The 23,846-nt window shown below is 51.0% G+C and overlaps 1 long non-coding RNA gene across 1 annotated transcript; it reads left to right on the top strand.

The window, feature by feature from the left end:
* Positions 1-10,539: 10,539 nt before the first annotated feature.
* Positions 10,540-12,693, top strand: LOC132345257 (uncharacterized). Its single transcript, XR_009494486.1, has 2 exons — positions 10,540-12,017; positions 12,452-12,693. It is a non-coding gene; the product is annotated as an uncharacterized lncRNA (long non-coding RNA).
* Positions 12,694-23,846: the final 11,153 nt, after the last annotated feature.

The following is a 23,846-nucleotide window of genomic DNA, read 5'->3' as shown; positions in this document are numbered from 1 at the left end:
AACCTCTGAGTCACAACAGTGACAAGGACAGGAACCTCTGGTTGGGTCCAGGGGAGGGAAGGTTAGCAGCTGGGGAGTGCAGACAGCAGCGTGCTGAGCGCCAACAAAGCAAGGCAAGGCAGGCCAGCTGTGTGTGCCGCAGCCGCACAGACCAGGTCTCGAGGATTGTAGAGTCTTGTTAAGACCAGAATACTCACAACTGGAGAATGACCCGACAGCAAAACCCCCCCACACGTGCATAATACCTGCCTGTTATTATAGGACGTCAGAGCAGAGAGATCTGAGAGGTCATCTTATCCTACACCCTTCTTTCATAGCACAAGAAACTGAGGTCCAGAGAGGGCAAGCAACCTGCCCAGGGCACACAGCAAGGACAGGACTCATTTCATCCTGCACTACGGAGAGTCATACGACTAGGACAGAGACCACAGAAGAGGACCCCGAGCCCCACCATCCCAACAAGCTCACACACACTATCATCGGCCCATAAGACTTCTTGGGCACTTCTCAGCACCAAGCACTGTGCTTGGTATGTGGAGATACACCAACTAATCTCCTCCAGGTAAAAAGGAAGTGCCCCTCCTGCCCTCCAGGAAAGGAGACAGGCTCTAAGACCTCTCTGACCTGCTCCAGACTCTTATTACTGTCAGGAAGGTCTCGGGTCTAACCTCATTCCTTCCTGCTGCAACTTCAGCCTGTCCCTCTTGGCCCCAGCAGCACCTGCTTGCTAGCCTGGCCTGGAAGGGAGGGAGAAGGCTGATGCTGCACAGAGCCCTCTCCTGGCTCCTGAGTCAGCCTGTCCATTGTTCCAGTGACTTTACCTAAACCTTATTATGCTAAGGCAGGACAGAAAAGCCTGGGTAGCTCTGCCAGCAGAAGCTGGTGGGTGGAGAAGGGGCAGAAAGAGGAGAGGAAGGGCAGGAAGATGGTGGGTGGGCAGGTGGAAGGGGAAGAAAAGGCAGATCCCACCCACTGCCTGGCTTCTTAAACTCTAGGCTCCTGTTTTAAAGATGTGGAGGAAGAAGAGTTCAGAGCTGGTAGCACTTCCTTTTCTTTATACAACTATTACAAATTTATTGTTGAAAAATTCAAAGCAGCACGTCACAAAATTAGGAAAAATAAAACTCTTATGCTACCTCCTAGAAGTAGTCACTATTAACATTTTGGTGCATAATCTTCTAGACTTTTCCATATGTAGATATCTCTCATTATGCATTCAATCTATGTTTATTGGACACTTTCTATGTGCCAGATATTTTTCTAGTGCTAAAGATAAAGTAGTAAATGAAACAGATAAAAACCCATGCCCTGGGAACTTCCCTGGCGGTCCGGTGGTTGAGACTCCACACTCCCAATGCCACGGGGCCAGGTTCTTTCCCTGGTCAGGGAACTAGATCCCACATGCTACAACTAAGAGTTCACATGCCTCAACTAAAAGCCCAATGCAGCCAAAGAAATTAAAAATAAATATTTTTTTAAATATCCAAGCCCTTATAGAGTTTGCATCTCATGATGATTATATGTGTATGTGTGTGTATTCATATGTCTAGTATAGGGTTGTATTCTATCTACTGTAAGCACCATTTATTCATGCAAATATGTATTTCCCAGAAGTGGGATCATATTACACACACAGATTTCTAGCCAGTTCCCGCCCCCGCCCCATCTATGTCAGTAAATATACACTTAGATTATCATGAATGGCTCAGAAATATTCCCTTGCAAGAAGTCTCAGGATTTTTCACCAGGTCCACTATCTGATTTCTTTCCCACAGGAAACCTGAACCTTGCTCTGGAAACCCAGTCTACACACGCACATGCATACACACACACGCGCGTACACACACACACGTGCACACACACACACACATACAGGAGCCTGCGCCTGCACACTGCAGACATGGAAGACAGCTCTCTCCTCAACTGACTGTGAGGTCTAAACTCATCTTGATCCCAGACCTGTTTCCATGATTCTCCAGGGCACAGACTCATTCCCAGCTTTCCTTTTCAGGCAGGAGCTGGAGCCCGGCTTTTCCCAGTCTTGACTCCCCCTGCAGGCTACCTAGACACCTGGAGCCAGGCCTGGGAGTTAGGCAGGAACCAGTCCTGCAGCAGTGGAAAGAACAGAAGGGGAGGCTGATTCTGACTTCCCTGAATCCCTTCTCTGCCACTGCCTCCCTAGTGCCTGGTGGCGATGGAAGGCCAGAGGCCCCAAGTTCAGTTCAGTTCAGTCGTGTCCGATTCTTTGCAACCCCATGGAGTGCAGCATGCCAAGCTTCCCTGTCCATCATCAATTCCCAGAGCTTACTCAACCTCCTGTCCATCACGTCGGTGATGCCATCAAACCATCTCATCCTCTGTTGTCCCTTTCTCTTCCTGCTTCAATCTTGCCCAGCATCAGGGTCTTTTCCAATGAGTCAGTTCTTTGCATTAGGTGACCACAGTATTGGAGTCTCAGCTTCACCATCAGTCCTTCCAAAGAATATTCAGGACTGATTTCCTTAAAGATTACCTGGTTTGATCTCCTTGTTGTCCAAGGGACTCTCAAGAGTCTTCTCCAACACCACAGTTCAAAAGCATCAATTCTTTGGTGCTCAGCTTTCTTTATAGTCCAACTCACATCCATACATGACTACTGGAAAAACTATAACTTTGACTAGATGGACCTTTGTTGGTAAAGTAACGTCTCTGCTTTTTAATATGCTGTCTAGGTTGGTCATAACTTTTCTTCCAAGGAGCAAGCATCTTTTAATTTCATGGCTGCAGTCACCATCTGCAGGGATTTTGGAGCCCAAGAAAATAAAGTCTCTCACTGTTTCCATTGTTTCCCCATCTATTTGCCATGAAGTGATGGGACCAGGTGCCAGGATCTTAGTTTTCTGAATGTTGAGTTTTAAGCCAACTTTTTCACTCTCCTCTTTCACTTTCATCAAGAGGCTATTTAGTTCTTCACTTTCTGCCATAACTGTTGTGTCATCTGCGTATCTGAGGTTATTGATATTTCTCCCAGCAATCTTGATTCCAGCTTGTGCTTCTTCCAGCCCAGGATTTCACATGATGTACTCTGCACATAAGTTAAATAAGTAGGGTGACAATATACAGCCTTGACGTACTCCTTTTCCTATTTGGAACCAGTCTGTTGTTCCATGTCCAGTTCTAACTGTTGCTTCTTGACCTGCATACAGATTTCTCAGGAGGCAGGTCAGGTGGTCTGGTATTCCCATCTCTTTCAGAATTTTCCACAGTTTATTGTGATCCACACAGTCAAAGGCTTTGATGTAGTCAACAAAGCAAAAGTAGATGTTATTCTGGAACTCTCTTCCTTTTTCAATGATCCAGCAGATGTTGGCAATTTGATCTCTGGTTCCTCTGCCTTTTCTAAATCCAGCTTGAACATCTGGAAGTTCACGGTTCACGTACTGTTGAAGCCTGGCTTGGAGAATTTTGAGCATTACTTTGCTAGCATGTGAGATGAGTGCAATTGTGCGGTAGTTTGAGCATTCTTTGGCATTGCCTTTCTTTGGGATTGGAATGAAAACTGACCTTTTTCAGTCCTGTGGCCACTGCTGAGTTTTCCAGATTTGCTGGCATATTGACTGCAGCACTTTCACAGCATCATCTTTCAGGATTTGGAATAGTTCAGCTTGAATTCCATCACCTCCACTAGCTTTGTTTGTAGTGATGATTCCTAAGTCCTACTTGACTTCACATTCCAGGATGTCTGGCTCTAGGTGAGTGATCACACCATCATGATTATCTGGGTCATGAAGATCTTTTTTGTACATTTCTTCTGTGTATTCTTGCCACCTCTTCTTAATATCTTCTGCTTCTGTTGGGTCCATACCATTTCTGTCCTTTAATGTCCTCATCTTTGCATGAAATGTTCCCTTGGTATCTCTAATTTTCTTGAAGAGATCTCTAGTCTTTCCCATTCTATTGTTCTCTATTTCTTTGCAGTGATCAAGACCATCCCAAAGAAAAAGAAATGCAAAAAGGCAAAATGGTTGTCTGACGAGGCCTTACAAATAGTTGAGAAAAGGAGAAGCTAAAGGCAAAGGAAAAAGGAAAGATGTACCCATTTGAATGCAGAGTTCCAAAGAATAGCAAGGAGATAAGAAAGCCTTCCTCAACGATCAATGCAAAGAAATAGAGGCCCCAAACAGGCCCCCTAATGGGGACCTAAGCCCTGGTGATTTCTGGGCATTTTTCTGAACTTTTAAGAAGTCCCAACTGGCCCAGACTGCTTGGGTTCAGATGCTATCTCCACTACTGACTAGCTGTGTGACCTCAGGCAAGCGACTTAACCTCTCTGTGCCTCTGCATCCCCGACTCTAATATGAGGATAATCATTCCTATTTCAATCAATCCAATCCTAGGATTGCTGCATTATGTCAAACAACTGATATACGAGGAATGCTCACAACAGTACTTAGCACAGGGTGGTACCCATCAACTATTAGGGTTTTTTTTTTTTATTATCATTTTCTGAGCCTCCACTCACCAACCAGGCCTAGCCTACTAAATAAAGACTGACTTTCCCGGGATTCCTCCTGCTCTCACTGCTGTCCAAGGACAACTGCCCTTCTGACCTCCCACAGTAAAAGAAAGTAAGGACAAGCATGTGAATACAGGTGGGGAGTGTATCACCAGGAGCTGATACAATGTGAGGGAGTGAGCATGAATGTAAAAAGGGATGGGATATGATCATGCAAGGCCACATGTGTGTGCATACAAGTAAAAGTGTAGGGAGCTGTGCAAGCAGAGTTTGGGTGTGAATGTGTAAGCTAGCAGTGTGTATAAGGTAAGAGTGTGAATACACAGCTTCTGTGAATATGCATGGTAGAAGACACTTGTGTACATCAACGTATAAAGGTGTGCAAAGAGGGGAGAGAGGAGTGTGACTGTGTGGTGAGGTTGTATGTGATGATGTGTGTGTATGAGGGTTGTGTGTGAATGCCCTCAGTCCCCAGCTCCACCCAAGGCACACATTTCTGGGAGACGGTGCTTCATCAGAAAAAAAAAGTTCCCCAGCACCCCTGATTTGATGTGGAACAAACTTGTTTTTCTGTCTTCAAAGCTCTCGGGTTTCCTAGAGAAAAGCTGCTAGCTCATCAGAGCCCAGCCTTAAACCCGCCCCACTGATCGAAACTCGGGAAGGAAACCAGCACTAGCCGTCCCCACCCTGCACCCCCACCTCCCACTGGCTGCTCAGGCCGCACCCTCTCCCTGCTCTCCCCAGCCCCTCTGAGGGTGCCCGGGGCAGCTCCCAGACACTGATGAGATCGCTTAAACCCCTCTGCTGACTTTGAGAGCACTCTGCCTACCTGCCCAGGCAGGCCCAACCAGGGGCAGCTGGCAACTTCATGAAGAGGGGAACTGGGGCTGGAGGAGAGCAAGTGATCATCTTCAAGCCCACAACCAAACCCCTTCCCAGGAGGCAGGCACTCCACCCCACCCTGCCTCTCCTAAGAAGACAAAATCCCAATAAAGAACTGGATGAGAAGGGTGTCTCAGAGAGAAAGGCTACTTGGGGGCAGGGATTCGACATCAAGAAGGGTCCTTCCTTACATTTAGGGGTTCCAGAGAAGACCTCTCTTCCAGGAAGTTGTCTCAATTTTTAATACTATTATATGTATCAAGAATAATCAGAGGATTCCTAATGGTGTAGTGGTTAGGATTCTGGGTTTTCACTGCCATGGCCCAGGGTTCAATCTCTGGTTGGGGAACTGGGACCTACAAGCCACACAGCATGGTCAAAAGAAGAAGAATTATCATTTAATGCACAACTACTACATGCCAGGTGCTTTCCATACTGTGCTTCTAATTATCCCTACTGTATAGATGGGGGAACTGAGGGTCAGTCAAGTTAAATCACTTGTCTTAGCTCATACAACCAGTGGTGGTGGAGTCAATATTTGAACCAGGTCTGTCTATAAAACCTGAACCCTTTCTCAGGTCTGTGCCTGTATCTACCTGTTCTCAACCTGAATCAGCACCTCTGTTCTTCCCCCTCTACCTGAGGAGATGGGGAATCTAAAGAAAGATAGAAACCTGCTCAGACCAGATGGAACAACTCCAGGAATAGTGGGCTGGGGCAGTTGGCAGCATCTTGCAGAAGAGGGGAGTATGGAGGGCCTCCGGAAGCAAGAGGGAGAGACTGTTGAGTAAGGGGATAAGAAGCGGGACCCAGACCTCTGTGACAGCCAGCTGGGGAGGGCAGCACATGGTGGCATGCAGTGTGGCAGAGTAGAGAATGGAAATGGTAGAAATTGAGGCCTGGTTTCTGAGCCCCCCAAAGTACCTGTCCCCCTGTGCCATCACTACCCCAAGGAGACCTGGGCCATCTGCCTCATGGCTTCTGCAGGGCCAGGGGTCTCAGACTCCAAACAGCCCAGGTGCTGGGCATCTGAGCACCTCCAAACTCTGGAATGTGCCAGACCTTCATTCCTCGAACCACCTCATTCCCAGCAACTGGGAGAAGCACTCAAGGCCCCAGGCCTGCAGGAAAGAAAAACCCAGGAGGTCTCCAGGATGAGCAGCCAAGGTTCCCAAATGGTCAGCGACAGAGAAGGGGTGCCTGGCGGAAGATCCAGGAGAGAGAAGAGGGGCAGGGGGCCACGGAGGAGTGGGAGGTGGGAGAGATAGCAGGGCAGGGTAAATGAAGATGTCAGGGAGGAATTGGGTGTAGAGAGGGGAGATTCTATCCTGAGACCAGGATGCTGTCAGGCACTTGGAGGAAGAGGAGGGGCACACCTCCCCTGGCCCCAGCCCCAGCCAAGTGCCAAGGAGAACTGTGCCTACCTCCTGGGGAAGAAGGATTCAGTTCTGCTTTCTCTGGGACTCTACTCTGGGTAAGTGATCAGTGTCACCCACAGGCCCCCAGCTCGATGAAGGCCTTTCGTAAGAAAGGGATACAGAAACTGCACCGAAACCCCCTCTAAAAGTCCCTTGGGAAGCCTGGCCCATCACCAGAGGAATGGGCCAGTGCTACAGAGAGGGAGATGGAGTCAGACCTCTGACACCATTAAGGAAAGGACAAAGGACGTGAGCAGTGTGGGTCACTAATGCTCAAGGTCCCCTTGACCCAGGTCCTGCAGCGAAAGGCTGCCCCACAGAGGCAGGGAATGCTCCAGATGACTTCTTCAAAGTCCTGACCTAATCTTCAGGGAGTCCTTTTGTGCCAAATCACAGACCAAGATCTCCATTCTCAGGGACCTCGCAGAAGGACCCTGTTTTCCAGAGGCTGGGAGTGGGTGATGGGTCCTGTTATATTCTGTTCAAGCTCATTTGATACCTGGTGATTTCTGAGGGAAAAGAGGAAAAACTGGGAAATATTACTCTAAACCCATGGGAACCATATATAAATGAGGATGATGGTCCCTGCCAGTGGCTTATCCTGACAGCTAAGTGAAGTAGCCAGAGCATTTAGCACAGCACTGGCACAGTTACTTGGAGGGAGGGAGTAAGGATGGTATCCTAACGCTCATAGACATAGGAAGAAAACCGGAGATAAGGTCTCCCCGCCGAGTCAAAACGTGTCGGGCTCTGGCCAGGGCGGATTACCTGGGCTCATTTGCATGTCATTTGCATGAGCCCTGTCGGGCCAACGACACTTGTCACTCCTGTCGCTTCAGAGCCATTGGACCCCACGTTGTCTCTGTCCCTCCCTAGTGGCTTTTCCCAGACTCCTGAGGGCTGGAGGACCCCGAAGGGAGAAGAGAGCCCGAGTCTGGGACCTGGGGTCTGACCTGGGACCCGGCTTCGGGAGAGAACCCGCACCGCCCCCGGCGCCCAGGAGCCTGGCTTAGGGCGACCCCTGCAGGACGTTCCCAGAACACAGGAGAGGGAGCGGGCCTGCGCCGGCTCCGCCCAGCTCCACGCGGGGCGCGGCCGCCCAGCCCCTTGGCCTCCCATGTGCCGCGCTGCTCCCCGGCACCTGGAGTCCGGGGTCAGACCCCCGCACCATAACCCCGATCCTGACAGAATCCAGAAACTCGCATGCCTCCTCCCAACTAGCCGAGACCAAGGGGTCCATGGGGGTTGTAGCAAGCACCAACGCAGGAACCTTTGGGAGTTCTGGGCAACACTCCAACACCTCTCCTAAGATGCCGCTGTTTCTGCGCCAATGCCCACCTCGGGCATCACGCTCCCATCCTGCAGCCCAGAATGGAAGGGATCGTGGTTTTATCTTTGGAAGAATTTAGAGAGCAGAGAGGACTGTGAAGTGGGGAGAAGCCCTCCCTGCCTGTGCTGAAGGTGATCCCACCAAGAGCCCCCTTGCCCCCCACCCACCAGGGCTGCAGCTAGCTGGACTGAGACTAGGCCTCAGTGTTTCCCCACAGTGGGGCCCTCACGGGCCCCTCCCCATCCAGTTCATCTGGGGAGGGAACAGGGAAAATGCTGAGACTGCAACATTTGACTAGGGGGAAAAAATGTCAAAAATGCTCTGAGCCTGCAGTTTGCTTGTTGACAGCCACACAGGCTCACAATCCTGCTTTCCCTGTGGGGCTCCCTTGCCAGCCGCCCTGGCCTTGGCTGGGCGTGTGAATGGGGGCAGAAGAAAGGGCAGGGTGCAGGGTGTGTGTGTGAACAAGTGAAGTCATTCTCTCTGGGTGGCTCCTTTTAATTAGCACCTGAAAAACTCCCAGCCAGCAAAATTGGATCTTGGCAACTGGGATCCCCACCCTTCTGGCTCATCCCAGCCCTGGAGGGCAAAAGGGGGCAGGAAATCTGAAAGCAGGAAAGAAAAGGGTCTGTTGCAGGCCAGGACATTTGAGAAGTCTTCCTAGTCCTCTGGGCACCCATTGGCAGGACATGGCCACACTCGAAGGCCAGCTGGTCTCTATGAAGCTTGGGCTGGGCTGTGGGCAAGTGGAGGTTGGCAAGACATTATTGAAATCATCCCCTCCCCACCCAGCAACCCCCACCACCAAGGGAGACCAGTCTCTGAAGGTGACCAGTGTCCCCACCCTGGAGGTTACATTACAGGTCATTACAACTACATCCAGTCCTTGCAAGACTTTCTGGCCTCCCTTTGGTCATTTGCAACATTAAAGCAGAGTCACCTGGTATCTAATGGCAACCCCCACAATCCAGTCCCCACAGTGGGAAGCAGAGGTTTACTCCATGCAGGGACAGAGCAAGCCTGTCCAACCTTCCTCAAGACCCCCACTCCCACGGTCCAGAGGCCACCCCTGCTGGACCTGCCCATGTTCCTCTTCTCCCTCAAAACCCTCCTCCAGGCAACTGCCTGATAACCTCCCCAAGACTGTGAGACCTTCTGGTCTGGTGTATTCAGGTCCCATGTATAGGATGAGCCTCTCTGTTCCCTGGATCTGACACCCTCCTCCCCATCAGGCTGGAGTCCCTGAGGACACAGCCTGAGTCCCCTTCCCAGCTCCTGGGATCAGATGCTGCAGGAGGGGCACAGCCCTGTAAAACAAGGGGGACTGGGAAGGAGGGGTACCGCCAGCATTGAGACTCGGGCCTTTCTGCACAAGGAGACAGGAGCCCTGGGTCAGTCCCACTGCTGCGTCTACACACTCACAGTGTGACCTCAGACCCGGGGCCCTCTGTCTTGGGTCTTGTGTCAGTAACCTTGGGGTGCCCTTTCAGCTCTGACAGCTTATGCTACCAGGAGTATTCGGTATCCTTGTGTGTTAATGGAGGGAGGGGACTGGAGGGCAATGAGAACCTGCTTAAAGTAGAAGACCAGTTTGTTGTGGCCATGGTTTCTCAGAAAAGAGCTGGAGGCAGCATTCCCTCTAGCTTTCCCGGAGACCCGAAGAACCACTCACAAATGTCCCCAGCTCTGGGGACAGCTGAGGGTCCAGCAAGAGCTGGGGATGCGGAGCACAAGACGAAGTAGAAGGTGGTCCAATTTCTAGACGAGTAAGTTCTAGATGCTTCAACATGGAGCCTGTAGCAATACTATGTTGTACAGGTAAAATGTAAGAGGGTAGATCTCATGTTAAGCATTCTTATCGCAACAAAAATAAAATAAATAGTAGAGAGAAGCTTCCTGAGAGCTGTCCAGAGTCCAGGGGAATCTAAGCCCAGAGGGGTATTCCCAGCTCCAGATGGTCCCCTTCTGGCTGCTTCCAGGGCCCAGCAGTCAAATGCTCACAACCACTACCCTCCAGGATCCACCAGCCCAGAGAAGTGGTGGGGACAGGGCCACCCTGCCGGCCCCCAGCCCCTCCCCAGCGAGCCAGGCCACCATGCCCACCCACCGACCCCACGGACCACAAATCCTCGGGGTCCCCCACCCTGGGGCTCAGAGTGTTGCCAGAAGGTGGAGCCTGATTTCAGGTGACAGTGGAGAGAGGATGGGGTGACTGTTCTCAGGGCACAGAGAGGGGCGTGTTGGAAGAATGAAAGCGTCCTCTCCCTGGGGCTGAGTGGGAGCCTGAGCAGGGCGGGCACCGCCCGACGCTGAGGCCTCCGCCCCCCGCCCAGCTGGGCTGGCTGTTCCCATCACACCCTGGGCAGTAAAACTTGCTTTTATGGTTGTTGCGGAGGCTGCTGTTTTTCTGGGGGCGGCAGTGGGGGCGAGGGGGTGGCTGTTTGTGTTTCTATATGCAAACACACCTGGTGCTTGCATATGTATTGATGTCTGAAGTCTGACATGTGTGTGTGTGTGTGTGTGTGTGTGTGTGTGTATTGGTGTGGGTCTATGAGTGTGCTTGTGAGGATATATTCTTGTGGGTCTGGGAGATCATTATAGCTACGTTTATTGAGTTATTACAATGTATCAGGCACTCTCTGCTGCTAAGTAGCGTCAGTCGTGTCCGACTCTGTGCGACCCCATAGACGGTAGTCCACCAGGCTCCCCCGTCCCTGGGATTCTCCTGGCAAGAATACTGGAGTGGGCTGCCATTTCCTTCTCCAACAGGCACTCTCTAGGTGTTGGGTTTTTTTTTTTTCCTTGAATCCTCCCTGTAAGGAAGGGATTCTAGCTATCCCCATTTTACAGATAAACGGTTGGAGAAATCTGATGACAGACTCAAAGTCAGGAAAGTAGTAAGGAACAGAGCTGTGATGCTTGCCTATTGTGCTGAAAAGGTCTCTGTGTTACATGTATGTGAGGATCTGGACAGGTCTGTCTGTGTGTCCACATAACCTCTGGCTGCCCAGGGGAGTCTGTGCATACCTGCATACCTGTGTGTCTGGATCAAGCCTGGGCCCTGGCCAGGAGAGGCTCAGTAGCTGGGATCAGAGTCTTAAGAAGGACAACCTAAGAACAGTGACTGTCATGTCTGAAGCAGAAAACAGAGCTTGTGATGTGGATGACTCTGGCCAGAGAACTTTTGCCATCAAGACTGTGCCAATGTGGGCCAGCACAGTCCCAGACCCTGAACTCAAAGCCAATTTAGTCCCTTCGAGGAGGGGACAATCTAGGGAAAGCTCACAGGGCAGCCAGAGAAGGAGGCCATTTCACCACCCCATCCCCACCCCATGGGGTCTCAAAAAGAACACGACTGAGCGACTGAAAAACAACTCCCACCCCATCTCTGTCACTGACAAGGTCACTCCTGCCCCGAACCAGCAGGTGGAAATGGCAAAGAGGGGGACCCAGGGGAGGAACTGAGACTTCCTGGCTCGGAGCTCTGTTCCCTGGGAGCCCCGTGCTCCGTCTTCTGCACCTCGTTCCCCAGGCAGCGACCACGGGCTCCTTCTGGTCGGGTGCCAGGTCGTGGGGGGTGTCCATCGGGCCATCTGCGAGGGGGCCCTGGGAACCTAGAGGCCGGCGGCCCACGGCGGGGGCGGGGCCAGAGCGCTAGGCCGGGTGGCAGCCGCCGATTGGCTGGGCCTTCGCGCTCCCACGGCCGCCGCGGCGGGGAGGGGGAGGCCTGGGCGGCTCTGGAGGCCGCTCTGTGACTCACCCCCTGCCCCACCCCTGGAGCTGGACTGGCGCCCAGCAGCTGCCACCCAACACCCGCCGGCTAAGCTGGGACAGGCTGACTCAGCAGGGGGAGCGGGGCCTGCCTGCAGCCCTCTGTGCGTCCTCCCCAGGGGTGAGGGGGTGGGGAATGCGTGTCCACCCTTCTGGAAGAATCGGGGGCCGTCTGGAGGGGAGGATTATCTGGTGTGTGTTCTTCAAGGGTCGTCGTTGAGGTGCTGGGGATTTCTGTCCCTCTGAAATGGGAGGCTGTGTCCTCTCTTTTTAAGGGTGTCTTCCTCACCTGGATCTTTGTGGGTTCAGCTAATGGACAGTGGTCTTTTGGAGCCTGCAAGTTGACTTTTTGTGGGTATCACTCCATGACCGCCATTTCAAGATCATCTCTATAGCCCCCTCCACACACACTCTGGGTGCCCCCCTCTATGCCACTCTCGGAGAGGGGTGCAAGGCCCAAGGCTTTCTGAGACAGGCGGGGCCCTGGGGGCCCTGGCAGGGGCTACATGTTTGGAGAGTTCTCCAGCCATGGCTTTGCTCACCTCCACGCTGCAGGGCCCCTGACGGTCAGATCTCAGATGCTACCTCGAGACCAGACCCCAGACACCTTCTCCAACCCCTGTGGCTCTTTCCTGCGAGATCTCAGGGTGATCTTCAAGTGTTCTCAAAGTGATCCCTCACACTGAAGAGGATCCACCTTTGTCCAGAGACTCCTGTGTCTGTGTACCTACTGCCGGGAGCATCCTGTTCACCCGTTGCTTGTCAGAGCAACTCCAAAAATAAACAGGAGAAACTGAGGCATAGAGCATGGTTTGTCCAAGGTCCTACAGGTATGGTGTGAGTCTGAATTTGAACCCAGCTCTGCCTGGCTCTAACCATGTGCTCTTCCCACCGGCCCTGGCCGTGGCCACCCCCTGAGCTCCTAGCTGGTATGGCGTCTGTTTGCCCCCATGACACTAAAGCAGACTTGGGAGGCAAACAGTTGACTCTGCAGGAGGCCCGGTTCTCAACTTCACCACCCAGGGTTCCCGTCTCCAGGGAGGATCCCCAAGGGCTGAGAAGGGGTGGGGTGAGGAGCAGAAAGAAGCTGAGTGTCAGCACACGTGGGCTTTTCAGGAGGCAACAGGAGGTATGTGCCCAGTCCCAGGGCTGAGAAGAGACCATACGTGTACGGTGACTGTGGGACCCACACACACCAAGGCACATAGCCAGAGGCTTGAGAGGTCGTCACACACACAAACACAGACACACGTAGGAGTGTGTCTTACACATGCATGTTCCACATGGTGCACACATGGTCTTTAGGATTGTTATAAACACGAGCACATTGTAATGGGCCAGTGGAATGGTTACACAGAGTTGCACTGGTTTGTGGGTCATTACACACACACACACACTATCAGAACCTTTAAAGCAGGAGTAATGGGGGTGGGAAGAACACCTGAATTTGTTGCAGGAACAGATTGATCCCAGAGCCTGGCCAAGCTCCAATTCAGGAAACCCAGACCCTTCCCCTCCCCACACCACCTACCCTGGACAGGCCGCTACCAACCACTGGCCCTCTGCTCTCCAGACCCAAGACCTGAACTACTCACATACACACACAGAGACCTGCACACACATGTAGCCTTGGAGAAAGCCTGCATTGACAGAGGCAGTTGTCTGCCACAGACGTGACCTACAGGAGTCACGTGCATCTTTCCAAAAGGGGCCACAGCCTTCCCATAAATACATCTGTGCAAGACTCTCACACAAACATGCCTGGATGCCAGTCACACACAGTCACACACACACAGAACCACCCGTGACCCTCACACAGGCCCGCGGATCCATGCATACAAGAGAGAAATTTGCTGAATCAGGAAACTCCAACTGAGGCTCTGTAACAACCTAGAGCAGTGGGAAAGGAAGGGAGCTGGGAGGGGGGTTCAAGAGGGAGGGGCATATGTATACCTATGGCTGATTCATGCTGATGTATGGCAGAAGCCAAAGCAATATTGCAAACCAATGATCCTTCAATTAAAAATAAGTATTTTTTTTTTTAAAGACAGAAAAACAGATACATAAGCAAATCAGTCACACAGGCACCCATAAGACTAAGCAGGCACGGACACCCTGCCCTCAGCACAAAAGGAATTCTCTCAGCTGCCCCTCAAGCTTCCTTCTTGGCCAGACAAGGCCCAGGCTTGCCCCATCGGCTCCATCCCCTCCCTGGCCCAAGACAGACCCTGCCCTGCCTGCCCTGGCCTGCTTGGGTGGGGCCCCGCCTGCTCCCAGCGCCAGCTGCCAGCTCAGCACAGGGCAGGGTGCCCCATGCTGCTGGCTGCCGCTCTGGCATGTCGCTGGCCCCACCCCCTCCTCCCTGGCCTGCCTGCTACCTCAGCATCTGGGCCACAGCCTGGGTTCCACCTAGCTAGTTACTGCAGGCGGTGGGCAGGGCGACTGACCCCTAGAGCTGGGAGCCAGGAGAAGGAGCCCACTGGCAAGACCCTCGGGAAAAGGAACAGTCCATTGGCAGCCTCCCACCACCACCACCCCCCGCTGTCCCTTCTTCTTCTCCAGATTGACCTCTGGGTAGAGTTACTGCTCTCCCGGCGCTGTCCCCTCACCCACAGACATCTGTGCCCATAGGCTCCCAAGCATGCAGACACAACCAGCCCTTCTCACAGCCCCACATACACAGCCCTGCACGCACAGCCACCCAGCCACCCACTCCCAGCCTGTCATACCCAGTACCCCAACACCACCAGACCAGCAAACCCCCACCACACACAGGGTTCCGTGCAGTCTCCGTAAAATATGCACAGTGGGCAATGGTGTCCCTGTGCATGTCCAGTCACTCAGACCTGTACAGCGTCCCTGGGCATTTATAATTGTCCCAGACACAATCAAGCCAGTTCCATCCTGGAAGTGCTGGTTTTAGGGGGCAGGTCTTTGTACCCTCCTTGTGTTTGCAGTTCTAGGACATTGATTTCATTAATCAATGGATTTCATTAATTCTTGTTCTGTCTGTACGCTGGAGCTATGACAAGCCTGTCTGGGGCGGATGTCACCCCAGCAGATGTGCCGGATGTCACCCCAACAGCTGTGCCCTCCCAAGTCTGGCCCCTTGGGGAGACAGGCGAAAGTCAGAACCTCCCCCCAGATTCTCTCCTCCCCCGGCCCTCTGGAGACCCCATCCCAGCTTCAGAGTCAAGGCACAGGCCTCTAAAAAGGCCCCACGTGGCCTCCAGTGCTTGCGCTGAACTTTCCTCATCTGTTGCTGGTAGCATAGTGTGTTCAGCTTGTGAAAACCCGTCAAGCTGTACATTTCTAAAAATTATATCTTATTTATTTGGCTGTACCAGGCCTCAGTTGTGGCACACGGGATCTTTTGATGTGAGTGCTTCTTGTGTGTATGTTTTAATGCACGTCAATGAAATAATTTTTTTTAAAGTAGACCCCACACTGCATACACTGCATACAGAGCTGTGTCTTTCTGGGTTGATGTGAAAGGCCTGTCTGTGCCTGTCTGCGCCTGCGCACATGGTACCTCCCATGTGGATTAGTCTGGCCTCTGCTGCCTGAGGCCCTCTGTGTGTGCACTTACCACACACACATATGAGCACACACACACAAACATGCATACATATGCACACACATGACCAGCTCCCTGCAGGTCTTCTGTGATGGTGAGGCTGCCGCTGGGAGGAGGGAGAAGGGATGTAGTCAGGCTTTCCTGCCAGGAACAGGGATACGAGAGGCATTCCAGGCAGACTCACCAAGCTCACCATCTGCTGGGGCGTAGAGGTTGGGGGGCAGAATTCCATGCAAAGAAAAGAGCCATGGGTTGGAATGCAGGGGAGCCTGGAGCCCAGCCTCAGACAAGTCAGGATTCAGAAGCCTCAGGAGTACTTAAGACAGGAGCCCCATGTCGGCACACTGCCGCAGGGGAAAGCTCACGGGAAGAGCAGGGGTGTGAGACTGCGCTTACTCTGGAAACCTGCAAGGAGCTGAGCTGCTGGTGGGGGGGGGCTGCTTTTCATGGGGGAGGTGGTGGGGTTGTGGTGCCAGGTGCCAGCTGCATTCGATGGGGCAGGCGTCCCTTTTCCAGGGTCAGGAATCCCATCTGCCTCCAATACCTGCTCCTCCTGGATCCTGCCGACCTCATCTGCCTCCCCAGCTTCACCTGCCAGCCCCCGATCCTTCCACAGCAGAGCCTCCTGCCCCAGCTTCACCTGGCTTTGCCTATGGAGCTTGGAGCCTGGAGCCTGCCAACTGCCAGGAGAGGCAGGAGCCAGCAGCTGGCACCTGGCAGTGTGGCGCCCTCTTGGGGAACCCCGCCACCTCTCACCTGGAACTCAAAGTTTTCGAGCAATAGAGAGGACACACATCCACCAGAACAGGGCTGCCCTCAGCCCGCAGCTCCTCCACCGCCACAACCACACCGCAACCACTGCAACCATGGCCCCTGGATTGCCAGGCGTGTAGGACATAGGTCTGTGTGTGTGTGTGTGTGTGTGTGTGTGTGTGTGTGTGTTAGTCACTCAGTCATGTGTGACTCTGCAGCCCCAAGGACTGTAGCCCACCAAGCTCCTCTCTCTGTCCATGGAATTCTCCAGGCAAGAATACTAGAGTGGGTAGCCATTCCCTTCTCCAGGGGATCTTCCCGACCCAGGGATCGAATCCAGGTTTCTTGCATTGCAGGCAGGTTCTTTACCATCTGAGCCACCAGGGAAGCCCGTAGCACATAGGTGGATGCAGACCAAAATCCACCCCCAGCTCCATTCACTTAGCAAGCAAGAGTCTGACCAGGGACTGCAAGACCCCAGAGGACAGGAGCTTCCTTTGATCTGCATGAATCAAATCATGGTGGTGGGCTTGATTCGACCTTGGAGGAGGGCTTGTGGGGGCCTGCAACCCACCTCCCAGCTCTGGCTCCTGGAATGGGGAGGATGCCACAGGCACGCCAGCTCTGCTCTAGCACATAGAGCTGCTACTTCCCTGCTCCTCTGCTGCCCCTCTGTGGACACCTGATGAACCTCCTTTTTGCGCAAGTACAACCTCCCTCTGAGCGCAGCCCAGTCTTTCTTCCCATTCTTCAGAGGTTCAGACAGGCTGAGCAACAGGCTGCAGGGAAAGAGGAAAATTTAGAGCTCTCTGGGTCCCTTGGGTCTCCACCACTTCAGTTCCCCATAAAACAGATGCTGGACTGAGGTGGGAGCTGGTGATGAAGATTTTACAGCCCCTTTCATCTGCTTCCCCTCAGTCCTTTTAAAATATGTATATAATTTTATTTACCTATCTATTTTTGGCTGTGCTGGGTCTTTGTTGCTGCGTGGGCTTTTTCCAGTTCAGCAGGCGAAGGCTACCCTCCTGTTGTAGAGTACGGGCTCAGGTGTGCACGGGATCAGCAGTTGTGTCTCCCAGGCTCTAGAGCACAGACTCGATAGTTGTGGCTCACAGGCTTAGTTGCTCTGCAGCATATGGGATCTTCCGGACCCAGGGATTGAACCCACGTCTCCTGCATTGGCAGGTGGATTCTTTACCATTGAGCCACTGGGGAAGCCACCCCCTGGCCCACTCCTTCTGTGTTGGTTCCGGCTCCTAGGCTTTGGAAACAAAGTTAAGTTTTGTCTCTCTGACCTCAGTCTCCCTACTTCTTTTTTTTCTTTTGCCTGTCTCTCTTTCTCTCCCTCTCATTTTTTTTTTTTTTAACCATACCTTGGATTTTAGTTTCTGACCAGAGATCCAACCATACCTGCTTCATTGGAAACTCAGAATCTTAACCACTGGACCACCAGGAAAGGACCTCAGTCTCCCTCTTTTGAACCAGAGCCCAGAGATATGTTTTCTGAGGCTTGTGTGGTCTTGGCCTGGACAGTGTTTTTTCTAAAAATTTGAATTAGTTGTTAACTTTTTTTTTTTTTTTAATTTTTGGTAACCCGTGCAGCATGTGGGATCTTAGATCCCTGACTAGGGGATCGAATCGACTTCCCCTGCATTGGAAACACTAAGTCTTAACCACTGGAAGACCAGGGAAATCCCAGTTGTTAACATTTTTAAATCAAGAGAGTTTCTGTAAAAATCCAGATTTCCGATTTTTGTTGCAAAACTGAAAGTTCTGGAATCCCTGAGTGTCTGTATCAGGCAGAGGCTGAGGAAAGAGGCTGCCCTGGGCCTGGCCCAATTTTTGGGGGAGCTAGGACAGGGCACAGAGAGAGGCCCACCACCCCCTGTTCTTCTAACCCAGCTGCACCCTGAATCTCACCCTGCATTTGAAAGGCCCTCATGCACAGACCTGTGAACACCCTAAAAACTCTTCCAAAAGCCCTCTGTGCCAGCCCAGTAGAAATATAATGTGAAACCTAACAACCAACATTGTCTTCAACCGTGGAACCAAATACACTCTCAAGGGAAAATACCCTCTCAACCACCCAGCTAAGCAGCACTGATGTAAAACAGAAGAAGCTATTACGTGGTCACAGACACACTTTGCTCTGTCTTCAGTTTGATGCTTTTGACAGTCAAGAAAAATACAGTTTGATTTCATCTTTAAATTATTTTTTAATTTATGATTCTGTATTTTTGTTCTTTTTACCTTTGACTCCCCTTTGCCCTTTTAAAAATTATGACCTTTATTTGCAAATGCTCAAGATTGACTCGGTGATGAAAAAAAGCCAACATTTGATTGTCTGATAATGATAATTTCACATTGGGATATACCTTGTTTCACATTCATTAATTAAACTTTTCAATAAAAGGGAATAATAAATAAAGGAAAGCTAAAAAGGAATAATGATGGATAGATCTTTTAATGCTTAAAAAAAGAAAGAAATATAAGTGAAGTGAAGTGAAAGTCACTCAGTCGTGTCCCACTTCTTGTGACCCCATGGACTATACAGCCACTGTCAGAACCAGAGGTTCAGCAGCAGACAGAGCCCAAGGAAGATGCCCACTTCCTGGAAGTGCACTCAAGGCCATCTGGATAGGAACAGGAAGACACAGCTCTGTCTGGGTGGGCACTTCCTTGGTCCCTTGGACTCCTCACCAAGGGTCGAGAGTCACGGCCAGAGGGTAACGGAGCAATGCCTGATAAAACAAGAGCCCCATAGTAGGGATGCCTCTGGCCCAGAGATTATCAGTAACTGTAGTTGGCATAGTCCTCGCTATTCCCTTTTTTTTTTTTTTTTGGTCTGTGCTGGGTCTTCGATGCTGCATGCAGGCTTCTCTTGTTGCAGTGCGCTGGCTCTAGGCACTTCTGCTCAGTAGCTTCATTGTGGGGTTCTGGAGTGCAGGCTCAGTACTTGTCACTTGAACTGAGTTGCCCCGTGGCATGTGGAATCTTCCTATACTAGGGATCGAACCTGTGTCCTCTGCATTGGCAGGACCCAGAACCACTGAACCATCATGGAAGTCCACCCTTCCCTCTTACTGTCCCAACAATGAATCCAAATAAATGGCACGTGTCTTTTCTACACTTGGAGCACCTTATAGTAGAGATAAAAAGAAATTAAACCATCCCTGAGTCTGTCTTTCAGTCTCTGGTAGGAGAATGAAAGGCCAGCAAGTTTCAAAAAAAGATAATGTAAAACACAATTCTTTGTGAGCAGAAGGATATTCCAGTGTTTTTTTGTGTGTAAACAGCAGGTGTCTATCCAGTTTCTTAGCCCAGACCCACTTTCCTCTTTCACATTAGTGGTCTGACCCCTGTAAGCATTTGAATTTTGACCCCCTAAACCAAAGAAAAAACAAAACTCTAAGTTACCTACAGTCTCTGTTCCAATAAGCCCCCAAAATAGACCATCATCTAGAAGGAAAAGGGGGTCTAGAGGAAACATCCAGAAGCCAGGAGGAAGGCTAGTGGGGAAGGCTAGTCTGGTTGCACTTCCCAAATCTTTCTCCAGGTGGCGCCAGAAGCCTGAGTAAAGTTACCTAAGGAGCCCGCCAACCTGAAGTTGTACTGCCCTCCTCCCCCCTCATGAGAAGGAAATGGCAACCCACTCCAGTATTCTTGTCTGGAGAATCCCATGGACATGGACAGAGGAGCCTGGCAGGCTACAATCGAAGAGTCGGATACGACTTGGCGACTAAACCACCACCACCACCTCTCCCCTCACCCTGGGTGCATCCACCAGTGTGGTCCGTTCCTCAGTCCTTTCCTGTAATCCTGCAACTTCCCCCTAGGATAAAAGAGTCTGGGCAAGTATTAATAAAATAATCTGGGAAAAACAGGTTGAGGTCCTTGTTCTCATCCAAGTTTTGCCCCTCAACAGCCAGGCAACCCTGAGCAAGTGTCTTCCCCTCCCTGATCTTGGGTCTTGTCCTTCACCTATAAAATGAGACTTGACAATATTCCAAGTATATTTCTGAATGAAAGGGGTCACCGTAGAAGGAGACTGAGTTTAGAGACTCACAACTGTATTAAATAAAAGGCGCATCCTGCACAATACAGTTCTATTATAGTGAGTTGGAGTTATTACTTCATGTAATGATGGATGTTTTTATCATTAAAAAATTTAGGATTTGTAGTTTAAAAACATAAAGTGAGACTCGAACCTTCCTCACAGAGAGGAAGAGCGAGTGAACCAAACCCAAACCAAATGAAACCACTTTGAAAATTGCAAAGCAAAATACACAGAGAAGTGAGGAGGAGAAACCTAAGAAAAGCGGGAAGGGAGTGGGGAGCAGAGATATGCCTTGGGATGCCTTTGCCTGCTTCTCAGCCCCAGGCTGCTTCTTGAGTCTCCCTGGTCCTATGGGGAGTAGTATAGTCCATGGGGTGGGGGAGATACAGAGGGACAGAGAGCATTCATCCTGAGCAGGATGGGGAAAGAGCAAGCGTCTCCATTTACTGTCCACAGGACACTTTCACATGGCTGACCAGTTCCAGCCTCACAGCCACTCTGGGCGGTGTTGATTGTCCCATGAAACTGACTGCAAACTGAGGTTCAGAGAGAGGAAGCAGTATGCCCAAGGTCATAGACACCATGATTAGCAAAGCCAGGGTGCCCACCCAGGTCTTCTGATCCTCACACAGTGCCCGGTCCCACTTAGTCACGTGTCCCTGTTGGGAACTGCCAAGTTCATCTTCCTAAAGCACTGCCCCCATCAATTCATTTCCTTGCTCTCCACAAAAAAAAAAAAAAAAAGTCTTTAGTGACGTTAGTGCTTCTGAGATCAAGCACAAATTTCTCAGTTCAGCATTCCAGGTCTCCATGACTCACCAAGATGTCCAGAAGATAAGATGGCAGAGCTAGAAGATATCATAGCAACCCTAGAGTCCAGCCCTCTTTGTTCAAGAACAGGAAACTGAGGCCCAGAGAGGGGAGGGCTTTCCCAAACATCCCAGAGCAAGTCAAGGGCAGGAAGCAGGCCAGGGCTGGAAGCCAGTTTGCTTATTGCAATGTGCTCTCTGTTCATCCTTGGGACTCCTCTAGCAGCTACCCACCTGAGACAGGCAGATATGCTTACTATATTAGAATTAGCTTAGCTGGGAGTAACAGGAAAAAAGACAAAATAACAGTGTCCCAATTCAGACAGAAGCTTGTTTCTCTTTCAATTTTCCAGACACATGGAAATGTTCTGTCCAATGCAGGAATGACATTTCATGGTGCCGTGGACCCAGGTCCTATCTGTCTTCTGCTCTGCCAAGGGTGGCTTCCATTCCCTAGATCACCTCATGGTCCTATATGGCTCCTGAATTGCAGCCATTATGTATGCATTCCTGCCCTCAGAAAACAGAGCTGAAACAGCTCGTGCTTCCTGCCTCTAAGAACACTTCCCAGAAGTTGCACCCTCCACTTCCACTTCTATCCCTTTCTCACATGGCCACAACTAACCGCAAAGGAAGCAGGAAATTAGTCCTTTTTCCTGGTAGCCATGTGCCCAGCTAAAAAGCAGCGTTCCATCTACTGAGGAAAAGAGGAGGAACAGGGATTCGGGAGCCACCATCGGGGAAAGGCACTAAATCACTGCTGAGACCACCATGTAGAGCAGCACCTCACCTTGCCATGTGCCAAGCATTTGGACCTTTTTCCAGTGTCTGGCTCGCCCCAGATCACCAATAAATGTTTGCATGCCTGAACACACTGAGAAGATATCTCTGAGATGTGTATTGTGTTTTCCCAAGTAAGCTGGAAATAGACTAAGATCTAACTTAGTTCTTTCGCATTCACCTCTGCCATCCGCCTCCCCACCCTCCAGGTACCAGGCACACTGCTAGAGGCACATTTAGGCCAACCCAGGCCTAACTCTGTTTTTTCCACTCCTGCCCAAACCATTACAGAGGACTGGCTATTGCTCACATGGGGCTAAGTCCACTTGGCAGGGAGACACTTTAATAAATCAATACATAAGCTGCTCATGGACTAGGCCTGAGCAAATGGATTTTTTCCTCCAAAAGGAACGAGTTTTAAAAAGGTTAAAATGGCTGAAAATATGGCTTTCCTGGTGGCTGAGTGGTAAAGAATCCATCTGCCAATGCAGGAGTCACAAGTTCGATCCCTGGTCCAGAAAGATTCCACCTGCCTAGGAAGCTCCTACACTAAGAAAAGCCATCCCATTCCAAGCAGAGAACAGCATGTGCAATGGCCCAGGGCAGAAGGAATGTGATGTGAATGCTGCGGAGCTGCACAACTGTGGGGGAGGGTGGGTGGAGGGGAGTTGGGAGAGGGGGGATGGGGGAGGTGTGTGTGGGGAGGTGCTAAGGGGGGTTGGAGGCTGAGCTGGCCCAGGCTGTGGGCCAAGGCAGAGGGGACTTGGGGTTTTATCCTGGGGGTCAAGATTCTGGGGGTTAAGTATGAGAGTAACTGAATCTGATTTGCATTTTCTTTTGATTTGCATTTTTTTAAGTGTACTCTGTAGACATAGAAAATAAACTTAATGATTACCAAATGGGAAGGGCGGGGCGGAGGCAGGAATAAATTAGGAGTTTGGGATTAACAAAAACACACAACTGTATATAAAGTAGATAAACAACAGTTTTCCACTGTATGCCACGGGTGTGCCACATTGCTTCAGTCCTGTCCAACTCTTAGCAACCCCATACGGACTGTAGCCCACCGGGCTCCTCTGTCCCTGGGATTCTCCGGGCAAGAACACTGGAGTGGGTTGCCATTTCCTCCTCCAGGGGGTCTTCCCAGGGATTCAACCCTGCTGTCTTAAGTCTCGTACACTGACAGGCAGCTTCTTACCACCTGGGAGACCCACTGTCCAGCACAGGGAACTATGGCTCGGGGATAAAGCATCCACCTGCCAAAGCAGTGATACGGGTTCAATCCCTGGTCTGGGAAGATCCCGGGAAGCAGGAAATGGCAGCCCACTCCAGTATTCTTGCCTGGAGAATCCCCATGGACAGAGGACCCTGGTGGGCTACAATCCATGGGGTCACAAAGAGTCAGACACAATGTAGCGACTGACCGACAATAACCTATAATGGAAAAGAATCTAGAAAAGAATACATGTGTGTATATATGTGAGTATATAGATAGATAAACTGGATCATTTTCCTGTACACCAGAAACGAACACAACATTGTCAGTCAACTATACTTCAATTAAAAGAAAAGCTGCACCCTGGCAAGGGGCCCAAGGGAATCTTCTGTGACACAGCAATGTTCTCCATTTCAGTGTGAATGTCAAAAGAAACCCATTGAACACTGTCTGCATTTTATTGCATTTACTCTTAACCTCACAAAGGGGCCTGTGATTGGCCAAGCCTGGCTCCCTCCGCCTTTCTGGCCCCAGAGAAGAGGTGCTATTAGGGGCAGGCTACCAGAACCATGGGGTTGGAGCTGGAAAAACAGCTCCTGAAAGAAGGGGGAGGTTCTAATACCTGCCTCCCTGGATCCTCGGAGACTTGAAATGTGATGAAGCACAAGATCTACCACCAGGCAGGTATGAAGGAAACATGAGCATCCATCCTCCAGCAGTGTCTCATCTAACGAGAACTGGAGGACCCGGCTCTTTTA

This window comes from Bos taurus, chromosome 5 (genome assembly GCF_002263795.3).
Source record: "Bos taurus isolate L1 Dominette 01449 registration number 42190680 breed Hereford chromosome 5, ARS-UCD2.0, whole genome shotgun sequence".
In the NCBI taxonomy this organism is placed as follows: domain Eukaryota; kingdom Metazoa; phylum Chordata; class Mammalia; order Artiodactyla; family Bovidae; genus Bos; species Bos taurus.
This window is presented reverse-complemented; position numbering and strand designations above follow the sequence as displayed.